The sequence below is a fragment of the Microcebus murinus genome, chromosome 15, assembly GCF_040939455.1.
Source record: "Microcebus murinus isolate Inina chromosome 15, M.murinus_Inina_mat1.0, whole genome shotgun sequence".
In the NCBI taxonomy this organism is placed as follows: Eukaryota; Metazoa; Chordata; class Mammalia; order Primates; family Cheirogaleidae; genus Microcebus; species Microcebus murinus.
In genome coordinates, this window is record NC_134118.1 from 37,728,525 (window position 1) to 37,752,199 (window position 23,675).

Genomic DNA, 23,675 nt, shown 5'->3' on the forward strand with positions numbered 1-23,675 from the left:
TTGCTCCTTCTTGGTTTGTTTTTGTTTTGTTTTGTTTGTTTGTTTGTTTTGAGACAGAGTCTCACTCTGTTGCCCTGGCTAGAGTGTCATGCCATCAGCCTAGCTCACAGCAACCTCAAACTCCTGGGCTCAAGCAATCCTTCTGCCTCAGCCTCCCAAGTAGCTGGGACTACAGGCATGGCAACACCATGCCCAGCTAACTTTTTCTACATATTTTTAGTGGGCCAATTAATTTCTTTCTATTTTTAGTAGAGATGGGGTCTCGCTCTTGCTCAGGCTAGTTTCAAACTCCTGAGTTTGAGTAACCCACCTGCCTTGGGCCTCCCAGAGTGCTAGAATTACAGGAGTGAGCCACCGTCACCAGCCTCTTGTTTTTTATCAAAATTAAAATACCCTAGATTCATCACCCAAGCTCTTAATGAGTTTTGCCTATTTCCCAAATACACACTTATAGGGTTGAGATTTGCCACCATAGAAAACAGGATGCTTAAAAGAATGCTACCAGAGGATCATGATGCAGTTCCCAAAGAAAGATTCTAAAAATGCTTTGGGTAGAGGATACAGTGTATCCTCTCAAAAAGATTATTTTAAACAAGATAATGTCCACCTGGATGTATAAGTTGAAATAAGCTTGTTTTAAAAAAAATAATATATTATTGACATTACTGAACACATATCAATAGTAGCAAGAAAAGACGACATTACCTGTGATTGCTTTCTTCAATAGCCTACTGCTGGGTTGTATTTACTCACTTCACCCTTCAGAGGAGTGGAAAAGATTTCTCCAACATTTGGCTCTGCTAGAAACCTCCAGAAGACTTTTGAAATCTATAGAAAGGAATAAAAAATGTCCCACAATAAGGTACAAAATCCAATCTCAGTTTCTCAATCTTTTTCCTCCCCTCTAATTTATCACTATTTGTTGAACATTGAGTGGGTTCTCCTCAGATTGCATTTGTCTTTATCTAAAAATAAATAAATAAATAAGCAAAAAGCAAATCTTTATTTAGCAATCTGAATGCTAGCCAAAAATGAGAAACTCCCACTGGGTAACAGAAAATAGAGAGGGATTCTTCCATATTCGAAGAGATGTTAATTATATGCTTCCTTTAGGAGAGGAAAAACAATGTGAAATAAATCCACATCCATAGACCAAAAGAATTACATTAAGATAATAATGATAATGTAATATAAAATAGCAAAGAAAGAATCACAAATAACTTTTATAAAAAATGTATAATGCTCCCAAACATTCTCTGGTACCTTGGACTTATCTAGATACACCTGAAAGGTCCGTTTTTTGCCATCCCATGAGCAAAGTCCACTTTGGTTTTAGACGTGCATCACCTATTATCAGTGCTAACTAGCAAGATTAGTTTCACAACACAAATGCATGGTTTACTCCTGTACAACCAGAAAAACATGAGTTTGAAGAGAAGTGGGCTGGTAAATTATCCTACCTGAAAGAAATATACAGAACAAAAGCTAGAGGTGTCCAAGACAGCAATAAGAACATCTAAAAAGACTAACACTCAGTACAAAAGGCAGAAGCTAATGTAAATATGAAACAAAACCACAAGAAGGCACTATTGAACATCACAATAGGTGGAAGCTAGAGAAAATTTTTAAGAAAGTACATTTTTTAAGAAAGCAATAAATACTATACTTAATAAAACATGGAAGCTATTTAAATGCCAATAACTGAGAAACAGTCAAGTAAATTTGCCACAACCACATAACTAATCACAATTCTGTCAGCCATTAAAAAAATTCTCATTCCACAATGTACATATATAAATATATATATACACATACATAATTCAAAACATCAAGTTGTACACAATATATACAATTGTATCTATCAATTTTAAAAATAATTTTAAAATAAAATAAAAATTTTATAAGTTTACAATAAAATGTAAAAATGTAATTTATAATATAAAGAAAGTAAAATCAGAGTATAATGTTTTAATTATAACTACTTATACAAAAAGAAATAAACAAGATACAATTTCTTCTGATATAAATATCAAGTAAAATATTTCCCAAACTATAGATGGGCTAAAGTGAGCAATTCAAGTCAGAGGCTCGTACAACAAATGTCTTTTCAAATTTCCTATATAGCAAGAATCTCCCAAGACCCAAAGGGTGAGCCACTCATTGATGTACTAATTTTTCTAAAATAGTCCAATATAATAAAAGATATTTCCCCAGAAGTCTCTATAAGAGATAGTTCGAGTGTGTGTGTGTGTGTGTGTGTGTGTGTGTGTGTGTGTGTGTGTGTGTTTAACCTATAGATGGCTTCAAAAGCTTAGAATACCTTTTGTTATAACAAACATTTTATGAAAGGAAAAAAAACTGGCGGGAGGGACACACAATGTGACCTAACTCTTCAAAACTGGGCACTGTGGTGATAGTGACCAGGCATGAGAAGAGTGGAGTTTAAAAAGTAAAGGATAACATTTTACATGCAAATAAATAAGTTCTTCATATTCAAATTTTCTCAATACCCTCAAATCAGCCTTCTTCACTCTAATCAATTAATCATTAAGTATCTAAGAATGAGCAGTATCACTTTATAATCAAATCTCTGGGCATTTAATTGCAAGAGGTTTTTCAAGTAACAAAATTCTACTTCTTCCATAATCCCACATGAACAGTTTTATCATAATATACTGGAGAGATACAGGCACTACTGATGCCTCTTAAGAATTACAGATTGCTTCCAGATGCTTTTCAGGTGATTTCAAGCCTTTCCTCATTCTGCAATTCGTGAATTATGAAAGGGCATCCCTAATTCATGAGAAATACTTCTCCCATCTCAGTGTCCATTATCATATATCCTCCCCTTACACTCTACAATTTTAGGCACTCACACCCGTATGCCTTTACTTAGGTAATAAGGCATTGCTGTGTATCAGTTAAGGGCTTTATTAAGAACCACTCTTGTATTTTACCATCATGATTCCGCCAGCAGCAACGCTTCGTGACTTCAAAGGAAGCTGAGTCCTTTGACAGTAATGCACAGAATGACATCGAAAGCAAGGTTAAATGGAATTCAAGTAAATTGAAAGAACTCTCTTAAAATTCACTGGGTCTTAATAATTCTCTTGGTTGTCATCTCATTTAAAAACAAAATATGTATCCTGCCAAAAAGGGGGGCTGGGGGAGTTGGCAGTTAACAATTCAGTCATACTCAAATCTCTCCCCAAGCAAGTACTTTCCTTCTAACAAAACATTTTACCTCCACATAATAAAATCAAATTCAGGCTCACAGTACTTCTGTGTAATAGCTATGTCACGTCCCTAATTTCAACAGAGGAGCAAAATTTAAAAGCTCATTTCCAGATGGCATAAATTCAGTGAATTCAGACCTCTACTGTGTCAAGTTCAGAAATATGCTAATAGGCAGAGCACATAAAAGCACAGCAAAGCCACCAAATGAATACTTTGGGGGGGGGTGGATAATTAATATCTACATCATGATTTTTCTGTACATCAGAGAAACAAATGCAGGGGCATTTATATGAGAGGCATGGATTATCCATAGCATTATATTAATTGATCTGTGATATAATCAAGTGCTTTCCTGGAGGCTAATTAAATCAGCCAATGAAGAAGTCTCAAACAATTCAACAAGTTCTCAAATACATGAAGCTGACAATGAGCTAATTATTAAATAATTTCATTCTCCAAAAGGACTGAACTGAGACAAGTAACACATTATATTCACATGTGGATCCTTGCATAGTAGAACAAAACATTCTACACAGGCCCACAATCTTCACTGATTCCATTCAGCACACTAATAATAACTGAGAGTCTTAAAATGGGTGGACCCATACCAATCACCTAAATCAAATCCCTAAATCACCTAAATCAAATTGTACAGATGATAAAACTGAAGCACAAGGAGGAAAAGTGACCTGTTCAAAATTAAATAGTTGATAAAAGATAAAGACAGAGGTAGATGACATATCTTCTAACTTGAGCAGTAATGCTGTCTTCTTCACATGGAGCGCACAATTTCTCAACAATCAACCCACTGAGTTGATTACATTCTTCCCCCTCAACACCGCCATTTAAACCTTTGGGAAAAGTTAAATCAAAGCTTTAATCTTCGATTTCCAGTGAATTAATCCCTGAGATTTCACATTAATTATATAGAATTCTCTTTTTTACCCAAAAAACCCAGTGTAGTTTGGGTGACTTTTAAATGGTCTCAACTGCAGAACAAATGACTGAGTTGGAGCATATAACGGGGGAGGGAAAGCTGCAGGGAACACATGCATCTTAGGAATGCACACCAAGAATACCAATTTATTAAACTGAATAATGAAAGCGAAAAAAAACAAATTCAAGTATTAAAGTGATGTTTCCCAACATGACAACTACTCACAAGATGTTTCTGTAAAAAAACAAAATAGTAGTCATTGTTTAAGGTTCTGTAATCAAATAAATTTGAAAAATGCTGCATTCTAAATGTCCCTCTTGAATATTCACAAAGTACATTTTGTATATTAAGGCATTAAGAAGACCTAGAGAAAGGAAGCCTGCTTAGTTTTGTTTAGCCCAATGTTTCCCAAGATTATTTGTCATCTTTGGTTTGTAGAGCTTGTACTGACATCCTCCAAGAAACATAGTTCAGGAAGTACACATAGCATTCTTCAAGAAAAAAACCTGAATATGACACCCATTAGGCAATATTTACACTGAGATGGGCTTCCTCTTCCAGATTCAACTGTTAAAAATCAACTCATGAGGCAAAGGAACCCCGTTTCTACAATGAAAATAACAACTACCACTAACATGTAATAACTGCAAGTGCAAGGCATGTGCTACATGCAATTTTTTTTGAGAAGACCCTGTGAATGTCTTCAGCCACCAAATTATCTTTCCCAGAAGCTGTATCTATTCATATATAAACAAAACACTTTCTACATATCTTTTTTTACATAAATAAACATATTATACATGCTGTTCTTTGCCTTGCATTTTTCTCCAAACAACATATATTGACACTTTTCCAAACTGGTAATTTTTATGACTGCACAGTTTCTAATGTACAGCTATAACATCATGAAATTTATTCAATGTCCCATTATGAAAAATTAGGTTGTTCCCAATCTTTAGCCATTATAAACATTACTATAATGAGTATCTTTGTACATAAGTCATTTTCTCATGCACATAATATATATGTACAGTATATGCAGGACACATTCATAGTATATACATATGTATGTATATCTAGGATGATGTATTTGTATCTAGAATAAATTTTTAAAACTAAAATCCTAGTCAAAGAAATATAAGGTTTTTCATATTATAGATTTTACCAAAGTGCCCACTAAACAGACTATTGTTTTGCACCCATAGTCTCTATAGCATAGGTTATAAAACTTTTTAATCTTTGTCCATCTAACCATGATAAATGGTACATCAGTCCAGATGTAATGTGCATATCTCCTACAATGAGTTAGGCATCTTTCCATATGTTTAAAAGCCATTGTTACTTCCCTTCCTATAGACTATTTCCATCCCTTGTCCATTTTTCTACTGGGTTGTTGGACATTTTCTTACAGACTTGCAGGAGCTCTTTATTAGAAAATTAGTCCCTTTGTGATGTGAAAAGCAAATATTTCTCCCAATTTACTTGTTCTGTCTTATGTGATTTTCTCAGGTTGTTTTTTTTAATGTAATCAAATTTATCAATCTCGTCTTTTATGGTTTCTTAGTTTTCTCTCTTACCTAGAATGCCATATGTACTCCAAGATTATAAAATAATTTTTCCATGTTCTTCTAGAAACTTTTTAAAGAACTCCTGTTTAATAGATTGATTTTTGGCTTAACATTTGAGGTATTATTGCAAACATCACTTTTTCCCCAGACAGCTATCTGGTTATCCCACTACTATTTATTGAACAGAGAATCCTTCCCCAACTAATCTGAAATACCACATTTATTGTACGCTAAATATGGTATTTGATAACATCAGTATTTCAATTATTGTAGCCTTTCTAAACTAGTTATTCTCCTGTTTAGAATTGTCCTAGCAATTTGTGCTTGTTTACTTTTCCACAGGATCAGCTTGTTTAGCCCCCCATCAAAATCCTGTTATTTTTACTGGAATGACATAAAACATACAGATTAATTTAGGGAGAACTGGCATCTTTATATCCAAGAATATGACAGGCCATCCCATTGTTTCATATGTTTTTTGTATCCCTCAGGAGCATTTTTAAATACCTTCATATACGGCATACACATTATTTCTTAAGTTTATTCTTAGGTATTTTAATCTTTCTTATGCTAATGGTCTTTTTTCCACTGTATCTTCTGGTTGGTTATTGTTAATATAAATGAAAGCTATGAATGTTGACATAATTTAGTATCCAGCCACATTTATACATTATCTTAATCTTTAAAATTAGTTTTTCACTTGATTCTCTTGGATAGTCCAGTCATATCATATATTCCTATTATTGGCAAATAACATGTATCTCTTTTCTGATTTTTATATCTTTATAACTTTATTTTTTTGTGATTTCAAAACGCCACTAATAAATAGTGAAAATAGTGGACATCCTTATTTCAGTCCTTACGATAACGGGAATATTCTCGAATTCCCTTTTAAGCCCTTTTTTGGGTTGAGATAGACATACTTTACCTTGCTAACGATATTTGCCAATTATATTTTGAGGAATTTTTTAAAAATCAGTAATAAATATTGAATTTTTATCAAATGCCTTTTCTATAAGAAATGGTGAAATGATTATTTCTATACTTATATTTAACAAGATGATGAATGTCATTAATAAATTTCATACTATTAAACCCTTCTTGCATTCCCCAAATAAACCTCACTTGTTATGGTGTTTTAGTCTTTTAATGTGTATGAAGTTCATGTTAAATACGTTATTTCCTAAGCAACGCCACAAGCTGGGCACTACAATCAAGCCTGCTCTGCCCGCGCTTCACTCTACTCCAGTGACACTGGCCTCCTAGCTGTCCCTCAAACACACCAAGCTTACTCTTACCTCAGAGAACGTGCAGTACCTACCAGACTCGCTGTTCCCTGAATCCTCCCTCTGTCCCCAGATATCCTTATATCACTCTTCTCTGCATTTGTTCTCTGCTTACATGTGACATAATTACAGAGGCCTTTTCTGTCTGCCCACATAAAACAGAAATCACCTTCCAATCCAATCTTGTCTCTACCCTAACCCTTTTTCATTTTTGTTTTATAGCAACTGTCACCATCTAACATATATTCACATATGGAATATTTGATTCTGTTAATTTATAATTTCTATTAATTTGTATTCCATTTCCCCCAGTAGAACATAAACTCCATGAGAGCACTGAGAGCAGGCCAGGCACATGGAAAAAACTCAGTATTTATTGAATGAATGAACAAGTGAATGAATGGATACTCATTTTATACATAAGAAAACCGAAGGTTACAGAAATTAAGTAACTAAAGTCACATAGTGGTAGAGGTGAGAATGAAACCCCAGTCTAACTTTCAATTCCCTGCCCTTAACCATTAAAACAAATGACAGGTCACTTCAAGCCATAGAAAATGCTCATGTAATCTTATGAATGCTAGAGACCAAGTCAATGACACTGCCGATTGAAAATCAGAGAAAAACCGTGCAGACAGTCCCTGTATAAAAGAATCAGAGGTAGCTTCCAAAGAATTCCATGGAAATTATGGGAACTATATTAAATAAGCTTTCCTCTCTCAACACCGTGAGCCTCACAGCAAGCATTATCTGACCTTCATCCACATGTGTCCTTAGATATCCAAAAGATAAAACTGGATGCTTCAGGGACGAATGGCTAATAAACTTGTGTTTACTACTGGCACTGGCAGACATATATACTAGAAGTACCACTTCCCAGGGGACTAGCCATATTATGACCAGTTCAAACATTAAGGATCTAACTTTGAAAAAAATAGTTGCTCTTTCAAAACCAAAGAATATTCTGTGGTTTCAACAAGCAAGTTACAATCAGGTATTCCTCATGTTCTTTTTCTCCTCTATCACTGGGATACTTTCTTTCCTTGAACCACCTTTAGGCTAAAAACAAAATATCACAAATTTCCATTTCTGACATTAAACAGTATAGTATCTTTAATTTTTTTCAGAATTTAATCGAACCCTGTATTTTAGAACTGTGGGACTGATCCAACATTGCAATGTGTCACATTTAATTCCATCAATGCAAAGCATAATGAGCAAAGATTGAGCTAGTGAGGCATAACTAAATGTTTTGAACCTGTGAATTCAAAAAGCAAGGCCCATTTGTGTTATTTCTAAACAGTAAATAAAATCATTTTCCAGCATTTTACTATTAAATTACAGTAATTTTTCCACCAGCACACACTTGAGGAAAGCCACAAAAAGTCTTTTCTAACAGTTCATTCTATTATTGCTCATAACCTTCTAAATATTTCTCCTCATTGGCTTCTATTCAAAGGTAAATGGAAAGCAGTAAAATTTATGGAAAATATATTCAACTGCTTAAAATACATCAACCAAAAGAAAAAAGATTTTAGAGCTGTATTATGAGTTCTGAAATTGCATTGCCTTCGCTTAGCTTTCAGTTTCAATGATAGGTAACAAAACTGACAGACTGGTCAAGTTCCAAAACACCTCCTATTCAGAGCCTGACTCTTCCATCTCAAATTCTCACCTTGGTCAGGCCAGAGTAAACACCTGTCCTTCACACTTTTACACAACATCACTTTGTATGCTACAAATATAAGCTTTCACACAGGGATGAAGCAAATTCCAGTGCACTGGAAAAAATTTCTGCTCTCTTAAACTAGTCTGTCGATTGTTCCCTTGACTTTCTTGGCTGTCAAGTTGGTGAAAGGAGGAAAAGGATCTTTCTGTAAAACTGTAAAGTATAACCAGATAAGTTTGCCCTTTAAGCTCTTCACACAGAGAAAGGTAAAATAAAATTCAAGTCTAAGGTTTAAAATTTAGCTATGAAAGTTATATGCTAGCACTTGACTGAAATGTTGCAAGATTTCAATAAAAGAAGATTAAAGTCAACTGAAGTCAATTTCTACATTTCAGGGGCCAAGGAAGGGACATTTAAAAAGAACTTTTAAAAGTAACATTTTAAAGATACCATACTCCATAAATTTAAGAAGAAAAATGACAATTGTGCCAGTTCAGAAATGCCTTAAGGTGAGGGAGGTGAGGGAGTCTAACAAACATTAACTAAATAAAAAGGAGGCTAGAGTCTTAAAATTAAAAAAAAAAACAAAAAAAAAATATATATATATTAGCCTTGAGAAAAAATTCACCTGAATAAAACTCAGTTTCACACAAGAAAGTAATTTACATCCTGAGAATTAACTATTTAAAAAGGAGGCTAGAAGGCCGGGCGCTGTGGCTCACGCCTGTAATCCTAGCTCTTGGGAGGCCGAGGTGGGCGGATTGCTCAAGGTCAGGAGTTCAAAACCAGCCTGAGCAAGAGCGAGACCCTGTCTCTACTATAAATAGAAAGAAATCAATTGGCCAACTGATATATATATATAAAAAAAAAAAAATTAGCCGGGCATGGTGGCACATGCCTGTAGTCCCAGCTACCAGGGAGGCTGAGGCAGAAGGATCGCTCGAGCCCAGGAGTTTGAGGTTGCTGTGAGCTAGGCTGACGCCACGGCACTCACTCTAGCCTGGGCAACAAAGCGAGACTCTGTCTCAAAAAAAAAAAAAAAAAAAAAAAGGAGGCTAGAGACTTCTTAAAATTTAAAAAAAAAAAAAGATCGGCCTTGAGAAAAAACTCAGCTTCATAAAAGAAAGTAATTTATTTCTCTTGCATAACACTATTTCATTTTACTTAGTCCTTTCTCTAAAAATTCTAGAGATCTTTATAAATATGCAGTTAATCTTTCATTTACCAGTATAAAAGGAAAAGGCACTATTATTATCATTTACAAATATATAAGAGATTTTAATAACAAAAAAAGAAAAAAGAAAATTTCAGGAAACCTGAAAGAAAAGAAGACAGGAAGTACATCCTCTTTTGGCTTGGGTTTTTTGGAGGGGAGAAGGTAAAATATACAATAAAAACAAATATATGTGCAATATAAGACCGTCTTAAGTAAGCAAGCAGATTTGAGGTTTATTGTACTACGGTCTTGCCACAGGCTTGTAGGAGAAAAAAAAAGCTTGATATAATTTCAGTTTATACTCTAACATTTAAAAACACCTTTTTAATATCAACTCCTAAAGGTGTTGCATGTTTTATAATCCCAACAAATAGACTAACATCAGGCATCATTTATATTTCTGCCTTTGAATCCTGGAAGTAAGAGATGTCCAGAAGCATGAAGTGGCTGACAAAATTCCAACTTTCATATGAAATCCTAACATAGAAAACATTAAGACAGTGAAGTAAGACAAGTTGCTACCAAAAAAACAAAAAACAAAACAAAACAGCAAGAGAAAGAGATTCCATTATTTTCAGAGGCAGGCTCAAAAAGGAGTGTTGTAAACATTCTTGGCAGTCACAGGGCACCTTGTACATGTCTCTATTAGTACTCATTTACATGTTTTTATCCCCCCAGGAGGCTGAGATCTACTTGATGGCAAGGACTTGGCTTCATATCATCCTCCTGGCCTATGAACCACAAAATTCAAAGAAATAAACTAAGTGTTGAGTCAATTAACCTTTCTTAAATTCTCTTGATAAAAAATATTCACAGTGTTTATGTTATGTGAATTTCATCTCAATTTTTTAAAGTACAAAAAAAAAAAGGGCCAGGCGCGGTGGCTCACGCCTGTAATCCTAGCACTCTGGGAGGCCTAGGCAGGCGGATTGCTCAAGGTCAGGAGTTCGAAACCAGCCTGAGCAAGAGCGAGACTCCGTCTCTACTATAAATAGAAAGAAATTAATTGGCCAACTAATATATAGAGAAAAAAATAGCCGGGCATGGTGGCACATGTCTGTAGTCCCAGCTACTCGGGAGACTGAGGCAGCAGGATTGCTTGAGTCCAGGAGATTGAGGTTGCTGTGAGCTAGGCTGATGCCACGACACTCATTCTAGCCTGGGCAACAAAGCGTGACTATGGAAAGAAAGAAAGACAGACAGAAAGAAAGAAAGAAAACGATGGCCTGAATACATGTTTAAAGCTAACTGACAGGGAAACAGTCTTTTTAAATTATCAAGGCAAAGTTACTTTGAAGTCAGATCACAGGACTCTAACTTAATGGTAACATGTTTTACAATAAACAATAAGCCTTGTAATCACACATGTATTTCCTAACACTACATATGTCCAGTGTCTGTCCAAACAGGTGGGTACACAACCTCAAAATACCCACCAAGTTATGTATGGTTTCTAGGTCTGCTGATTGGCATGCTGGTGAAACTATGATTTACCTTCTTTATTTAGATGTAAATAGATTCCACAATATAGGTTCTACCATAGGAAGCATAGATTCAGAGTGTTGTTTTGGTTTTGACATTCTTTTTTTCCTTATTGGAAAAAGATACACTAAAGTTGAAGAGGAAAAAAAAGAACAATGCCAGGAGAGATTCAGAATTAAAAGGAAATTTGGGGCAGTTTAGGGACCTGCTTCATTTCAGGCTCCCTCCTGGCCTGAATTCTTTGAATCTATTATGCTTCCAAGAAACGTAAAGACCACCACCACAAGTTGGGGGACTGACTGGTACCTGGTCCTGGAGCTCCTGAACCAAGCAACTTTCTTTGATCTCCCTTAATCTCCTCTGCATATGCACTCACTGATCCCAACATATTAAGATTCCCCTGAAACTGTAATAACAAAAAACCTCGTTCAAGTAAAAATGTGATCTTTGGCAACATGCTCTGATTTTGAAAGGTCAAGTCTACACCAGCCAGCATTTGAAGCAATTAACTAACATCATGCCCACTGTCTCTGCCCCACAAATTAAAATCCTGGAACAAAAACGCAATGTGGCCACAGGTCAAAGAAAGGAAAATGAAAATTTCAGTAGAAGGATGCAGAGGGCAAAGATATTATTATTAATTACCCAGTCTAAACTCATAATACTGCCATCAATGATTGGAAGAACACAGAGCTTTCACATGATCGGTCAAGTTTCACTAGATAGATTGTAAGGCGGCAGGGCAGGAACCCTCTTCTCTTTATTCTCATACTGTTTAACAAATCACAGATGTACCAACTCTAAAATTAATACAGATATTTTATATTCCACCCAAAAAGAATGCCTAAATGACATTAATATGCATATTCACTTGCTCAGAGTTCACTATCATAATTAAACCTCTGACTTGCTGGCAGAAAGAAATACCACCATACTCACTAATACTTTTTCTACCCACAGGATGGCTGGGAACTGAAATGAATAACTGACATCTTTTCAGTGACCCCACTGAAGTGAGAGAGTAATTCAAGTCAGAACAAGAATCTTCATAAGAATTGTTCTAAGCAAAAATACTCCTTTTCAAAAATGCTCTGGTCCCAAGCCTCAGCACAAACACCTTGTATATGCCACCTTGCCTTAGCATACAGCATCTCTTTACTGACTGAACCGTAGTCATGGCCTGTTTTCAAAGTAAAAGTAAATTAAATATCCACATGTACAGCTTTCTTTTCTACACTGTTAGGCAAAAAGGTGGAGTGGAATAAGCTAAAGTGCTGACCTCTGGCTTAAACACAAATGGAATTACCCTGCTACACATTATTTAAAGATGCAAAGCACAATTCTCGAGTTAATTTGTCACTGGGAGAAATCACTGTGCTTTTATGATGAGAATTCATTTATGAGAAACTCTTAGCACAGTTTTCCCTTTAACCTTCTCAATTTATCTTACATTTGCTTCTCTTCCATAGCAAACTTTTATGTGCAAATTTAAGGCTACGTAATGTAAGTTACAAGGGCACTAGCCCAAAGAACAATCTAATGAAAATGAGGTGATGCTACCAGCTGCCAATGATTTGCCATCTCCTGACCCAACTTGCTAAAAAATATGATTAGGCAGGATTTTGTAAGAGCTCTGTGGAGGACAAAAGAAGATGGGCTGGGATCAGCTTTTATTTGTGAAATGGGAAAATTTTATGTATAAAGTTTTGTTTTTTAAAAAAACCACTAAAATAAGGAATAGCAAAAAAAATCCACGATTTTAACATGATCCATTTCCTTTAGAGACAATATGATTTTACGTGTCAGTAAAAAAAATTAGTCTTCTACACTTTTGAGACGTCTCTAGACATCATCCAAACATATTTAGAAGGAACTAGAGCATGAGTCCAGTGGGAGTGTCCACAGTTTTTATGTGATGGGTGATCTTGGTGATACTATTTCACTCTTTTCCCTAAGGCTCAATGTCATCACCTGTAAAAATAGAGATAATATCCTCCTTCTTACATACCTCACTGGATCGAATTTTAAAAAGAAACCATATCTGAAATTTCTGGGTAAGTTCGAAAGCACTATCCAAATGCATTACTATTGTTGACAGCAACAAGTGTGCACCATTCCCAAACACAGAAAAGCAAAATCGCACAAGTATAGAACCAGTCTTACTTCACCTAATGTATACAGTAACACATGAGTAGACAAGAAAGGCCAAAATCGGATTGCAAAATTTGAACTGAAAGCTCTTCCAGTTCAATGGCTATAAATCTTGTGAGTACTTTGTACAACTATTATCCAAAAGCAACTAAATCAGCTTTTTATTAAAGGGAGGGGTGGTGCCACAGAGCCTTTCCACAATCTGATAAACACTATGGACCCTCTACCCACAAAAAGTAAATCCAAATATTCAAGCAAAGCTTATTTTTCTGATATCAGGGGGTGGGGTTCTTCAGATCCCAGGCTAGGATCCCCCACTACAGGCTATTGAATGACTGCCTAGAGTTAATCATAAAGACATAAGAGAAAAAGAACAGGGAAATAATGATAATAAAGTACCCCAGATAAGACAATGATGTATACATAGGTGCTGCCCTGAGGAAATTTTCTCTCAGACCCTCACTGGAGACATCAAGCTGCCATTCCCAAGTTACCTCAGCAGTATTCAGACAAATAGGGCCCTGATAAGTCAAGCAGAAAGTCACTTCCTTTGATAACAACCAGGCTTCCAACAATAAGGTAACATCTAAAACTTAGTGTTCATATACGTACAGTAGCTGCTTCATAATTTACATATAAAAGGGGTTTAGTGGCAATCTAATTGGAATCCTGAGCTAAGGTATTAGTTTTGAAGCTAAAGTTGCCTGAGACTTCACATAAGATTGAAAAAATATTGAATTTCCACAGCAAAACAAGAAGAGTGCTATGGAAAGTAGGGGAGGCAGGGTTAAGGCACCACAGGCCAACTTTTGGCACTATCATGGGTTTACTGACACCAGTGGTTCTCAAACTTTAACATGCAACAGAATCACCTAGAAGGTTTATTGAATATAAATTCCAAGGCTTGGGCTCCACCCTCAAAGTTTCTGATTCAGCAGTTGTGGGGAGTAAGAGACCAAAACTTTGTATTCTAACAAGTTTTGTGGATACTGATACTGCTAATCAGGGGATCATACTTTGAGAATCACTGAACTATATAATTAAAGCCTACCTCATCTAGGAAATCCCTCTTCAGCACTTTCATAATGCTATCCAGATGCCATACTCATCATCAAATAATAAGAAAAACAGTACCACCCTGTCACCCAGATCAGCCTGTCACCTGTGGTATATACAGTACAAGCTGGTTGGAATGAACATTCAGGATATATAATAATAATGGTGAAGTAATACCCTCTGTAAAAACCTGGATGGAATTGGAGACATTCCTCCTAAATGAAGTATCACAAGAAAGGAAAAACAAATACCACATGTACTCACTATTAAATTGGAACTAAATGATCAACATTCATGTGCATATATGGTAGTAAAATCCAATGGAAGTCAAGCAGGTGGTAGGGGGAGCAAGGGATGGGTACATCTAACAGGTACAATGCACACTTTGACTCAAACTGTACAAAAGTAATTCATGTAACCAAAACATTTGTAGTCCCATAATATTCTGAAATTTAAAAAAAGATACGCAAGTATCTTGATAACTGGTAAGTGTGTGCAGGTAATTCACACTACAGACAAATGCAAAGGAAGAACCTAGAACAGTTTTGTTTTAAAATTTTACCTTCAGGAAGCAATAAACAGCAAATCGGTACTAACAGTATTCACTTAACACTTAGTAATCCACCCATTACTCCAGAACTGTGGTTTTTAAATTGAGCTCCACAGAGCTCCAAATACTGAGTAGGAGGAGGGTAGAGAAATGATGGAAGCTTTTGGTCTTTCAATCTCTGTTCCTCTCTGAACCAGAAGTTCATCTTTTCTCTGATTGGGATCACTTCTATTTTTTTAATGATTTTACTATCCCTTTAGGGGGTAAAAAAGATTTAAAAACCACTGGATTGGATTACCTCTAGGATTCCTTCCATTTCTGCGATTCTATTATAATACAACAATCACAGGTTAAATAGCACATTACAAAAACAGAAATATCAAACTAGCCCTGGAGATGGATAGAGGCTACAAACAGCATCAGATTAAGCAGTTAGCAGTCAAATCACATTTGTTTTTGGTATGAAGGTCTGGACATCATACACAGGAGCTTCCAAACACACTGAGGGCAGCCACTGAGCCTCTGTCAAAAACAGACAAACTCCAGGGGTAATTATCTTTACTTAATCTTGCCCAGTCAAGCAGACACCTTGCAGAAAACAGGGTCTTTTCAGTAAGTACATGGTGATACTGTGAGATACAGAAGGAGATGCTGCATGCTCAGCATTGTTATCGGACAGGGCCACCTACTAAACAGTTAAAACTTTTCTTTATGACACATATTTGTAAGCTGCCAGGCAAGTTGTGTATAAAATACTAAGATTTTACTATAGTCCACAACTGAACCATGGTCGAAAGGAAAGAATGGGAGGGTATGGGGGCAGATAAGCATATCTTATGCTAAGAGCTTTAATTTATAAGCCACACATAATTTCACAGTTCAAAACCATCTACAAGGAGTAAAGGAGGAAATGTAACCTTCTAAATAGAAGGCCACCTACTCCTGGAATGCCAAAACGGTCCATAATGACTAAAGTGCCCTGTTGTGGTATAGAAGATATGGATTTGGTATAAAACAGAAAGTATAGTAAGAACATCTTCAAGGCTACTGGGATCTCATACACACCATCATTCTACTTGCAACTATCCCATTGCTACCTTCTTTGAGGGCAGGATCTAGAGGTAGGAAGAAAAGATAGTCTCATTAAGTCAGTAACTTGCAATCCAGTTCCAACAAATGATCTAAATCAATCAGCAAAACCATCTCTTCTAAACCAAAGCAGCCAGAATGTCTCCATACACTAGGGATCATGGGGCTGGGGCAGGGCATCAGAGGTGTTATGTGTTCATTATTTCATTCAACAAAAATGTCTTCTGAGCTCCTTTGGCAATGATGAATAACAAATAGTCCCAAATCTCAAGGAGCTCACAGAGTCTTTGCAAAACCTACCCTCAACCAACCAACACAGTGAAGTCACACCTTATGGTGCAGGGAATTGGGTCAGAGTTCAAAGTCAAATCAAGGCAGCAATTACAAATAGTCAAAACTACCCTTGAAAATTCCCTGTAATTCCACATAAATACAATACTATGCTGTCTCTTAGTAAGTCCAAGATAAGCTGTTTTTCCTGACCTTTGGAAAACACTATTGTCTGTTTAGGCAAATACCAAAGAGAGTAGTTGGCTTGCCTTTTATGGGCCACGTTGTTAAAACCAAAATGTTCATACTCTGAGAGGAAATTAAATCTCCCCATAAACAGCAGGCTCACATGTCCCATCTCATGTTCACTCCAGGACTATACTCTTCATATTTCAATTATTACTTCTTGCCCTTTTTTTCTTTTGGCCAAGTAGATTAGTTGAATTCCCATGAGAAAAAATATGAATATAGTATGTCTCTACTGTAATATCATCATCTTAATATTTACCCAAAGGCATGCCAAAAATGCCATTTCTTTAACATACTAGAAATCCTTCTTTTGAATGTAAATATATACCAGGGACAAGATTATAAATTAACCCTACACAAGAGAATGAGAGATTTTACCAAATTAGTTCCAGTTATCTGGAGAAACTAGAGACACCAGACAGTGAACAGGTAAATTTTGGAGGTAGAAAGAAAATCAAGAGAGATACAGAAGGTAAAGTACTCCCCCTGCAAATTGGGTCCTGTGAGAGAACAATGTGAACCTAGGGTGTATCTCAAGATGAGCCTTAGAGGGAGCAAGAGGGGGACACACATGGCAAAGTTCTCCATGGCAGTCCTACTGCCCACATATTACAAAGTGGGTCCCTTGCCCAAAGTCCTTCAGATCAAGGGTGATTCAAGAAAAAGAGCCTGTTATGTTTCTGATCTGAATCAACTAGATTACCCATCAGTTATACAGTCCCAACTGCTACTGTCTTCTATCACCTTCAAAGTCACATATACTGCTGTGGCTCCAAACTTCCCTAGAGGATAATATAGCCCCCTACATCCTTTATCCATTTTTTCAAATTTTAATTGACATATAATAATTGTACATAGTCATGGGTACGCAGTGATGTTTTGATACATATAATATATAGTTAGCAGATCAGCATAAATAGCATATCTATCATCTCAAACATTTATCATTTCTCTGTGTTGGGAACATTCAGTATCCTCCTCCTAGCTATCTGAAACTACGTATTATTGCTAACTATAGTCATCCTACAGTGGCACAGTCACAAGAATGAGTGCCATACCTACCATACCTCAGACTCAGCTAGGCAGCCTCAACAAAATAAACCCGACCATTTGCAGGGAAACCTGGCCCTCTCCTATTCCCAGAGACACATGTATGCATTACTTCATTCAACAACAAATGTTTTCTAAAAAAACTCCCTGTACCATCCTAAATATCTCTTTACCTCCCTTTTTTAGCCTTCTTTCACTTATGTGTGTCAGACCACGGATTCTCGTGGTATCACCCCAGACGAGGCCGCATACCTAACCACTGTCTGTCCTCATCACGCTATCGTTATTTTCTGCTAGCTGGGCACCCCTCCCTCTTTTGTCCTCTTAGATTCCACCTCCTCTTCATCTGGTTTTCTTCAACCTTCCAATTATCTGATACTTAGCCTCTAATCCCCTGGAAGAACAGATAGCACATTTAAAGGCAAAAACGTACAAAAGAATACTGCTTACACTAGTCAAATAAACTTCACACACATTTTCATACAACTACACAATTCAAGCTGTGTTCCATTTTCCTGGATACAAATGCTTCAGAAATCCTCCCCTCCTCCACAATAACTGTAAAATCATTCATTTTTTCATTTCCCTCCTGGAGGAATTCCTACTCTGCTCAGAAATTTTACTTGAGCTCAGTCCACACTTATCACTATCTTAAATTCTTCAGCTGATTTTGGAAATGAACATTTTTAAGCAGGCAATTAAAAAAGACTAGTAAATCTGTTCTTGACAGGACTAGACTTAACTCTAATGAGACAAAATGACAACTAAATGGCTTGCTGCCAAGGTATCATGAGCAGTCTTGGAATTAGACTCAAAATAGCTGATAGAATCTGAAAGACAGAGTGACCTTCTCTATACATTTTATCTTTTGCTTGGTTTGCACTGTGTGTAAGATATGAAATTTAAAATATTAAGGTAGCAGTTTAGGAAGAGGCTTTCAATTCAAAACTTAGGAATAGGTGCTGGTGGTAGATACAACAGCAGAGACTTACTAACTAGATGTAAGTAGCTATTTTTATCTGCAGAGAATATGAAATACATAATATACAGTTTTCCTAAATGTTATGCTCTGAAATACTTCATTAATTTTTTTTCAACCTTGGAGGATAAAATGATCATTTATTTCCTAAAACGTTTTCCTCTTTCACATAAATTTAAACCTAATAATCTGGAAGACCTTTAACATAGGACCTCCAAAAAAACTATTTAATTTAAATGTATAACATATTTTAAATTACCCACATTTTAATAAACATGTCAGTATTCACATTATCATAATAATGTATCCTCAAACATGAAAAACACTATTTTTCACTAGATAGCCCCAATTTTAAAAATAAATGTTTTCCTATATTGGAAGAAAACTAAACTCTTAAAACATGAAAAATCATAAGCATTCAAAACAGTGTTCTTGAGATTCCTTTTATTTCATTTCTCCATAAAATTGAGAGCATCTGCCATGTGATACAAAAATGTAAATAGCTGAATTTCAAGTGTGTGCAAAAGCTCTTTTTCACTCCCCCTCAGTCCCCACCAAATTTAAGAAACAGTTGTCGTTTTTGGTAGCTCTACAACAAGGGTTTTAATACTTTAAGCCATTCTAGCTTCAACCACTGTTCTGGTTTCTTGCTTCAGAAACCACTGTTGCAAACCTGGCACTAGAGATAAATAAAAGAGATTAATGCAGTATTACCTTGAAGAAGCAATTAAAAGAGGCTGAAAAGCAGCAACTAAACCCCAAACCATTTGCTCTTCCACTATGGGAAGCTGAAGATAATGTTATTTACTAAACATAAATAACTTGAGATCTGGCCAAATTCTTAAATGATATTCCATCCAGATGGAAACATTGCAAAGCCAGGAGCTGCTTACATAAGTATTTACTTCCAACTCTGAAAACAAACTGGACCAGTTTTTCTTGTTGCTTCTAGGAAAGTGATCAATTTAAAAAGATGGAACAATTCAAAAGAAAGGCTTCGCTATATCCACTCATGCTCAATTTTTGGTCCCACCCTTACCCACTTCCTCCAGTGATACTAGGTTTCTTGCAACTAAGTCTGCTCCCTCCTCCTTCAGTAACTATTTTAAAGTCTTTAGGTGGCAAAAAGAAAACTCCATCAAGAAATCTTACCTCTTACCTTCTCATATATTTTTGTAGCATATATTTTTCAGGAAAAATAAAGTCAAGACATAGTCCTTTAGCTGTGTGTGTGTGTGTGTGTGTGTGTGTGTGTGTGTGTGTGTGTGTGTGTGTATACTTATTAAAAATATTCTTTTTAGGGCTCTGTGAGGTTTATGCAGGCAGGTCCCACACAGAGGCTGCTGTGTTTCCTAGAGTTCATGTTCATGTGCAGCCAGTTAGGAACAGTTTGGCTTTACTTTTCACTTCCTTGTGTTAAAGTCACCTAGACAGAGAGGCTTTGAGAGCTATACAGTACAAGAAGTCAGCCACTTGTTTATTTAAAGGTGCTATGTTAACAGCTAAATATTCTGGTGGGGCCAGTTAGCTCAAAAACTAAAGGTTTGTGAGGATACCTTCTTTATAACCCTTTTTCTACTAAATATCACAGGAAATGCCAGTGATCCTGATAGAGATCCACTATGCCCAAGAAAAAAGACTCTGTGGCATGTGAGTAGGAGCCAAGTGAGATAAACCAAACAAAAGACAGTCCTTTGTGCCCAGACTAAAACCTCATTTAGTTTTAAAGTGTATTGTAACAGGAAGCCCTGTATTAAATCTCGACCCCATGCCCATACCCCATGCCTTTTAGTTCTTGATTCTACAACTTCATATATTCCCTCATACACAGTTAAGGAGCTAAGGATAGAAAATATCCTGGTAGACCTTACTCACATCTGCCAAAACCTACATTCCAAGGTCCTACTAAACTTCCATTTAGTCTGTTTTTCTACTCCTACATGCTGCACACACTCCCACGACCCAACCCCACACAAGTCTCCTGCACCTCACAAGAACTATTACTTTCTTTACCCTCTACCAAGGTAATTGCCTCCCAGGCTCTTTTCTAGAGCCCGTCCACACCACAGCAGACCTGGCCCATTGTTTCCTCTTTCTACAGGACCAAGAACACTGCCCTTTCTCCCAGGACTGGCTGCTTCCTCCAAGGCCACAACTGGCCAGTGCCAACCCTTGAGTAGCTTAACCACTAGCTATTTTCTTCCTACTCAATGTAATTCCAAATTCTGTGGCCTAAAGTCAAAACACAACAGAAAGTTCAAGATCCAAAGTCAGACAAACATGGCTTTGACTCTGCTACCTAATATCTCTGTAACATTGGCAAAATAACCTCACTAAGCCTCAGTTTCATCTCTAAGGCGGGGAAAATAATAGATTATGTTTCCTATGAAGACAATGAGATAATGCCTGTGCTTGGCACATAGTAACCTCTCAATAAATGTTAGCTATTTTTATTATTATCATTTTATGACTACTCTATCACTGTTATTACTATAAGGACCATAAACTGGCAAGGCTTCAAGCCAAAGTTAGGCTTTTTGTTTGGCCATCTCTCTGTCTCTCTCTCTCTCTCTCTCTCTCTCTCTATATATATATATATATATATTTTTTTTAATTACCTTTGGAGAGATAAGCACCTTCCAGTCTGTCACAGTCCTTACCATTCCTCCCTAGAATCTTATATTCTTATTATACTACCTGCCTGGCCTCTGAGTTTGGGACACCCAGTCCTCAAAAAAAGGTCTCAGAGATAACAAGGAAATTTTTTTAAACAAAGATATAGAAGTAGAGCATCTAGACATTTTACTAAAAATGCCTTTTTTAAAACCATAGCAAGGAACCACCAATTTCCAAAAAGTTTAAGACCTCTCAATCAGTCAAAAGGTACGTATGTGAAAGGTGAGGGGAAAGGAATAAACTCTACTTTGCAGTTTATAGTCAGTAATAACTTCCAAAACATGGAGAATTTGTGAGGTTCTTCTATAATAAAACACAAAATCCCAGTGCTCACTTTCCTGGTCTGGCACAAAATAGAGCAAATATAATAATGTCAAATTCAGATAGTGCACTTCAAAAACCAGGCCTCTTCCCTACATGCAGAAGGCCACTGGTGAGGCAATTTCCTTTTCCAAATGCACCTGTCAGTGGTCAAGGTCTTAAATTTAGTTAATAGCTACACACATATCAAAAAATGTAGGTTGTCTTACGTTTAATATTTTTTTCTATTCTTACTAACTTAGCTCAAAAATTTTCCACTAATGAAAAAAAGACATAACTAATAATTAAGAAACACATACCCTCTTAACATACATCATTTCTGGGGAAAAAATTGTAAAAAGTTCAGAAAAATTAAACACTATAGGTAAATAAAGATATTTACCTATTACAGAGAATTATTGATATAATAAAATTAAATAACTATAACTCTCTTTAATATATTAGAAAATCTCTATCACCTTCTATCATTCCCAAAAGTCTATCCATTGAAAACATTCTCTTTAAAATAAGGTCATTAGCTTTTATTCTTTTTTTTTTTTTTTTTTGAGACAGAGTCTCACTTTATTGCCCAGGCTAGAGTGAGTGCCATGGCGTCAGCCTGGCTCACAGCAACCTCAATCTCCTGGGCTCAGCGATCCTACTGCCTCAGCCTCCCGAGTAGCTGGGACTACAGGCATGCGCCACCATGCCCAGCTAATTTTTTGTATATATATTTTTAGTTGGTCAATTAATTTCTTTCTATTTTTGGTAGAAACGGGGTCTCGCTCAGGCTGGTTTCGAACTCCTGACCTTGAGCGATCCGCCCGCCTCGGCCTCCCAAAGTGCTAGGATTACAGGCGTGAGCCACCGCGCCCGGCCAGGTCATTAGCTTTTAAATCCCCTAAAATAAAAACAAATGAGCTTTTTTCAAAGTTTATAGACATTTTTCAAAATAACTACAAATTAAAAGGTAGACAGGGCCAAAATTATCATCACAATAACCAATAGAATGATCTTGTATAAGTCCAACTCATTCACTTTTTTATGGACTCCATACACCCTCTGGTCTTACAATTCAAAGTAAATAAAATCAAAGTTATTTACATAAGAAAAAAGTAAGAGCATAACAATGATTATTTCTAGGTGGCCAGATTATAGGTGATTTATCTTTCTTTTGTATTATATGCATGTTTATCAAGTCTTCTGCTCTACAAAAGTTATTACTTTCATTATTAGATGAAAAATATTTGTTTATACATTTTAACAATACTGTAGGTAACCACTATTGGAGGATCACGGTAACACTTTCCAAAGGGCCCTTAAGGAGCCCGGTAAAGAGTAGGAAGTAAATGTGCAGAAAGTAGCTCTCTGCCTGGTATTCCTCATTGCTTTCCCTTTTGTTTCATTTTCTGAGAGGTTTAATGACCAGCTCTACTCCCTAGAGTTCGATAGCACTTAAGCTCTGTACCACACACAATGTAGTCCTTTCTGCCGCCAGCAGGATATTTCTCTAGTGGTCCCTGTTTCTCTCTTATACTCCAGACTGCTTTCAACAGCAATTGTGTTTTATATTTGTTTTATATACCTCTACAGAGCTTAGCACAGTTCTCAACACACAGCAGACTTCTGATATCTATTTGTTAAACATAAATGAAACAACGCTTCAATCAATTAATTAACAGTAAAGTAAACCCAGCTTCTGCTTCTTTGCCTTTGGAAGCAGCACCGTTTTCTATGCAATAACAAAAGGCTGCGATGTGGTCCCACTGACCCAGATCAGCGCCACTAATGGAAGCTTTCAGAAAACACCCACAGCACTGAAGGAAGAAGTGGCTTCTCCCTGAACCAGCTCTAAACTTCCAAAGTAAAAAGAAGAGATCTGGGGGTGTCATGTCTAAAGAAAGCAATGC

The 23,675-nt window shown here is 36.3% G+C and overlaps 1 protein-coding gene across 1 annotated transcript in view; it reads right to left on the minus strand.

The window, feature by feature from the left end:
* Window positions 1–23,675, minus strand: part of FHIP1A (FHF complex subunit HOOK interacting protein 1A) — a 225,921-nt gene that overhangs the window by 167,200 nt on the left and 35,046 nt on the right. The window contains exon 2 of the mRNA XM_012783711.3: window positions 706–828. The gene's annotated coding sequence lies outside the window, so the exon portion shown is untranslated. The remainder of the gene's footprint in view (window positions 1–705; window positions 829–23,675) is intronic.